This window comes from Balaenoptera borealis (assembly GCF_965194805.1).
Source record: "Balaenoptera borealis genome assembly, chromosome: 4".
Lineage (NCBI taxonomy): Eukaryota > Metazoa > Chordata > Mammalia > Artiodactyla > Balaenopteridae > Balaenoptera > Balaenoptera borealis.
In genome coordinates, this window is record NC_138861.1 from 35,836,761 (window position 1) to 35,843,236 (window position 6,476).

Below are 6,476 nucleotides of genomic sequence, written 5' to 3' on the forward strand. Positions count from 1 at the left end.
GGATCAGAAGACTTAATAATGTTAAGACGGCCATTCTACACAAATCTACAGGTTGAACATAATCCCTATTGTTTCTCCAAAAAATATACAAATGACCAATAAGCACATGAAAAAAATGCTCTTTATTAATTATGGTTAAGTAAATCAAAAGCACAGTGAGATAACCCTGCACACCCACTAGGATGGTTACAATCAAAAAAGACAGACAACAAATTTTGGTGAGGATGTGAAGAAATTGGGACCCTCACACATTGCTGAAGGGATTGTAAATGGTGCAGCCACTTTGGAAAAACAGTTTGCCAGTTTCTCAAAATGTTAAACATAGAGTTACCATATGATCTAGCAATTCTACTCTAAGGTACATGTTCAAAAAAATTAAAACGGGGAGGGGGAAGGGTAAGCTGGGACAAAGTGAGAGAGTGGCATGGACTAATATATACTACCAAATGTAAAATAGATAGCTAGTGGGAAGCAGCCGCATAGCACAGGGAAATCAGCTCGGTGCTTTGTGACTGCCTAGAGGGTTGGGATAGGGAGGGTGGGAGGCAGACGCAAGAGGGAAGAGATATGGGGATATATGTATATGTATAGCTGATTCACTTTGTTATAAAGCAGAGACTAACACACCATTGTAAAGCAATTATACTCCAATAAAGATGTTAAAAAAAACCCACAAAAACACATGTCCACACAAAAACTTGTATTCTAACGTTCACAGCAACATTACTCATAATAGCCAAAAAGTAGAAACAACCCAAATGCTCATCAAATGATGGACGGGTAAGTAAAATATGGTATAGCCCTTTAATGGAATAACATTCAGAAATAAAAATGAAAGAAGTACTGATATACACTACAAAATGAATGAACCTTGAAAACATTATGCTAAATGAAGAAAGCCTGTCACAAAAGTCCACATGTATAATTCCATTTATACGAAATGTCCAGTATAAGCATATTCATAGAGACAGAAAGCAGATTTATGGTTGACCCAGCCTGCGGGGTGGAAAAAGTGGGGAGTAACTGCTAATACATCCAATTTTTGAGGGGGGATGAAGATGTTCTAAAATTAGATCGTGGTAATGGTTGCACAACTCTCTGACTCTACTAAAAACCATGAAATTGTGCACTTTAAAAGAGTGAACTTTATGGCATGTGAATTACACTTCAGTAGAGCTGTTATAAAAAGTAAATAAAATGGAGTGCAAGTATTTGAAATAAACTTAAAAAGCCAAAAATGAATGCATTTTACTATTTGCCTTCAAGTCTACTACAAGGTTCAGTTTTATAAAGTGAGTACATTTTCTTGTGCCAAAATCTACTATGTTTTCAATCAATTCAATTAGTGTTGTTTTCCTTTTCCTCAATTAGCAAAAACAGTTAAAATATTTAGTCTGATTAGTTTCATAATATAATAAGCATATCAGGTATTATTCTTCTAGGAAAAACATCTGTAACTTTACTAATAACCCTTTCAGTCTTTTAATTATCTGTTTTTATGGATATCTTATCCATAGTTAATCTAAGATGTAAAAGAGGAAAATAGATTGGCAAGAAAAATTAAAACTTAATGCCAGTAGAATGAGAAAAATGTAACAGGGTATGAACTTTCTACTTGTTTTAATATGTTTTCTTTCTTTGCAATAAACACTTTCTAGGGAAGAAGGCACTTCCACTGCCACTCCTGAGAACAAATAAAGTATTTCCCTAATCTGTGTAAAGACTCATCACTAGCCCATAGACTATTGAGCTGAGCATGGGTTTTAACAGCCTATCAAGGTCTGTTGTGAAGGAAATTTAAGAATAGGACATTTGATTTGTGTGCCACTATATAAAAAGAAAATATATGTATAGGGCTGAAAGCATGTGGAGAGAGGTGAAATAGGGGCTGATTCTTGGGATATAAACGTAGGAAAAAAATGTCAGAGAAAGTAGGAGTCTCATGCCCAAAAAATGCCAGATGAATGGACTAAGGATTACTGGGAGGCCTTACTGGCTGCCCAGCTCCCCCAGCCTTCACAAAGGTTAACTCCAGGCCCCTACACACACCAACTCCCTTGGCAGGCATGCTGGCAGACCCCCAGCTTGACAGCTGACTACCAGCTGAGTACAGAGGTTTCGCTCAATGGCTTAAGTTTTGTTAAGGTCCCAGTAGGGCCTTCGGACACCTACCAGAGTAATGAGGGCGCTGAACTAAGAAAAAGCCACATTCCCGGCTCCACTGTGACATGTAGTGATGGCCACTCTTTCCCTCCCTATAATATGAAAAGACAAAACATAAAAGAAGAAAAAAATTCTTAAATGATGCCCTTCATTCAGCTAGCTCACGGGACTGATTATTTAGCTATAGGCCCTCAGTCCCAAACTGACCCTTTTATAGCTTCTGTATTGATGCCGGGACTGGAATTTTGTGAATTACATTTCCCAGACTCCTTTGCCGGCTGGCTGTTAAATTCTGCCAATAGGAGGCACTAGAAGGAGACTAGAAGTTCAGAGGAAGAGAGAGGGACTTTTTCCTGGTTTTTTTTTCCTGTTCCTGCCTGTGTTGACCCAGCTTCTTTCAGACCCCCAGCTTCTCCCTCCCTCCACCTGCCGCCCCCCCCCCCCCCGCCGCCTCCAGGTAGACAAGCAGCCTGCACTTCTCAGAGGCAGATGGATACCCAGTTCTAGAAGGGCCCTTCCTCCCAGGAGGTGAATGATAATCCCAATAGCCTTCCTTCCGTTTCCCCAGATCTAGAGGCAGCTGTTGCTTCTGCTGTCAGCTCTGGGTATCTCCCCTGTTAAAATACCTAGTGTTTTGCTTTTTTCTTTTATCTTTCTTTTCCTGACTGATACAATGCTCCTTAGTTCAACCCATATCATCTTCCTAATTAAATTTTGAAGTCTCTCAGTATGAACATGCCATATTTGTTTTTCAACATGCCTAAACACCACCTGTATAGCCTCTTCTACCAGTGAATGAATTCCCATATAAAATAAATATTTGAGTTTCTTTTTCTTAACGTATGTCACATACTTTTATAAAAGTAAAATTAACTTTAGCTGTACGTAGTTTCCATTGCATCTGTAGAGCTAAAGGTCACGTAGTAATATATTTCCATGTCATTCCCCAGATCAAAGTAAGAGACGACCAAATTCCCATCAACAGTCATCTATTCTGAACCAAAAATCTCTTCTCGTGATTGTCACATCGTTACATTGTTAAGTAGTCTCCTTTCATCTGGAGAATTTGCAGAGCCTCCTGAGACACTATATGCCCTCCTCCTTCTCTGGCTAAGGTGTATTTGAGTACAGCAGAATAAGGTTGATGGTATTTCTTCAAGATGGGTATTTAGGAAAATCCCATAAATACTCTGTGCCAGTTACTGATTCATTGTCTCTCAGTTCCAAGTTCACCTTTCATTGCCTGCTCTATGATAATGAAGCTGGACTTCCTCCTTTGTCGGTTGGCATGATGCTAAGCTTTGTCAGTAGCGGGGGTTGGGAGAACACTGGAGGAGAAAGGAGTTTCTCTTGCTGGTTGAAGTCCAGTCTTCTCCTCAGTCTCTTGCAGTGGTTAGCAGCACGCAGGACCCTTAGCATATGGCACCTCCCCATGAGCAGCTTCTCATGACACCTCTTGGGTGACTTCCCAGCAGAGTGCTGGAGCCAAGGTGTTTCTCCATGAACAAGTTCTCCCAGCAATTCTGGGGGTAGGTTTCCAGCAAGTGTCGCCAGTATGGCACCACCAGAAACTCTGCCATCTGGTGAGCGAAGGCCATGCTATTTCCAATGAGCTCTGGATGTCCGCACTAAGGGGTCCCTTCCTTGGTGCTGTAGCTCAGCCTTGTGGGGAGTGACCGCTCCCTAAATCTGCTATTCGCATATCCTTTACAGTTCTCTTTACTTCTTACCAGTCAATCCCTTTTTTCTCCAATCCCGTTATATTTAATAATTCTTTATGTTGAGCTTTCCCTGTTCAGATTACTATGTGGTTTCTCTCTCTTGATTGGACTCTGATGTTGCATACTCATTTGCTATGCTCTGCCTCATTCCGTCTGTTACCAATACAAAACTAAGCAAATGGGCTTCCCTGGTGGCGCAGTGGTTAAGAATCTGCCTGCCAATGCAGGGGACACGGGTTCAAGCCCTGGTCTGGGAAGATCCCACGTGCTGTGGAGCAACTAAACCCATGTGCCACAACTACTGAGCCCACATGCCACAACTACTGAAGCCCACATACCTAGAGCCTGTGCTCTGCAACAAGAGAAGCCACCACAATGAGAAGCCCGCGCACCACAACAAAGAGTAGACCCCGCTCGCCGCAACTAGAGAAAGCTCACGTGCACCAATGAAGACCCAACGCAGCCAAAAATAAATAAATTAAATAAAAAATTTTTAAAAAGCTAAGCAAATATCAAGCAACTTCTATGACTAGTGAAACTCAGGAATCACAGCATAAATATATATTAGAGGGGGAAGTGAAGTTTTTAAAAGGCTTGATTCATGTTAGTGTAGATTTTTAGCCCTTGTCCTATCCCATTCCTGCTTTGATTAGACAATTATAAACTTAGCTAGCTTTTTTTTTTTTTAACATTCCGTTTAAGATTCTTTTATATACATATTTAAATTGGTACTTAAATGCTCATTAAATGGTAGCTGTTAATTCAATTATAAAATTAGTTTCTAGTATCTTTGAAAAGCCATCACATTTTACTGTTGTTTTTTTTTTTTATTGGAGTATAGTTGCTTTACACTGCTGTGTCAGTTTCTGCTGTACAGCAAAGTGAATCAGCCGTACGTATACATATATCCTGTCTTTTTTAATTTTCTTCCCATTTAGGTCACCAGAGAGCACCAAGTAGAGTTCCCTGTGCTGTACAGTAGGTTCTCATTAGTTATGTGTTTTATACACAGTAGTGTATACATGTCAATCCCAATCTCCCAATTCATCCCACCCTCCCCTCTTTCCCCCTTGGTATCCATGTTTTTTTCTCTACGTCTGTGTCTCTATTTCTGCTTTGCAAATAAGATCATCTATATCATTTTTCTAGATTCCGCATTAGCTAGCTTTTAAACCTCAGGTTTAGTGTTGCACATCTGTTGTCCTGTCTGTCCTGCACTGCTGCCCTCTCATTTTGGAAAATGCAGTCATTTCTTTGATGGGTCTGCTCCCTTCCATTCCCACTGACTCTTCTAAATGTGTGATTCTATTGGAGGCTGCAAGTACCCACCCTATTATAGGATTGGGCACAGGACATGAGTCAGAGACTTTGCTTAGGATTTTTCTGGATTGGAAGTTAAAGAAGTCATTTCCTCTCTGGCCAAGCTAGGAAGATGTAAACTGGGAGCTAGTGGTAACTATGGGTCCAGCTTTGTGGAATAAGTCAATCTAAGAAAATGAAGTTGATATACAGAAAAAAAAAGCAACAATAGGAGGAAAGAGAAAAAAAAAATTGTTGGAGTTAGAGTGCTTGGGTTTTGTATTATCAGAGGCACAAGTGTGCCCATGCCCTTCCCACAATTTAGTTAGTTGAAACAACCAGTTCATTTTTTCACTAAGCTACTTTGAGTTAGGTTTCCATCACTTTTAATTAAGAATTCTAAAGTGTTATCTTTCCTGAAGACCCCTGACTACGTTCTTACTTCCATTCTTTAATTCCTTCAGCATACTTTATCTGTACTATTTACTGTGCTAACTACTTTATACTGTGCTTTTTCCCTAACTGCCCATATGGTACAACTTAACATTTAGCTAATAGTACATGAGGCCATATTTGTGTATATACATTCTGTTCTTACCAGTTAGATGGTAATCTTCACATCTTTTACAGTGCCATGCACATGGTTTGCTGATTAGCTGATGGATGGGAATTCCCTGGGGCTATAAATGTGGTTATCTGTTTCCCTTTTGGGGTCTTGTTTAACTATATATTATGGTAAACAGTGCGTAGGAAATATTCAAATAGCATACTGTGATAACAATAGTCTATTTATTTTAAAAATTTACATGTTTTATTTATAGATATATATTATGAGATATAGTTGATTTATAATATTATATTAGTTTCAGGTGTACAACATAGTGATTCAATATTTTTATGGATTATACTTCATTTACAGTTATAAAATATTGGCTATATTCCCTGTGTTGTATAATATATCCTTTTAACTTATTTATCTTATACCTAGTAGTTTGTACCTCTTAATCCCTTACCCCTATCTTGGCCCTCCTCCCACCCCTCTCCCCACTGGTAACCACTAGTTTTTTCTCTATATCTGTGAGTTTGTTTCTTTTTTGGTATATTCACTAATTTGCTTTATTTTTTAGATTCCACATATATGTGACAACATACAATATTTGTTATCAAATGAAGTTTTGCCATTTGCAAGAGCATGGATGGACCTGGAGGGTATCATGCTTAGTGAAATAAAGTCAGACAGAGTAAGACACGTGCATTATGTTAGATTCTATTAAGGCTCTGTTATATTTAAGA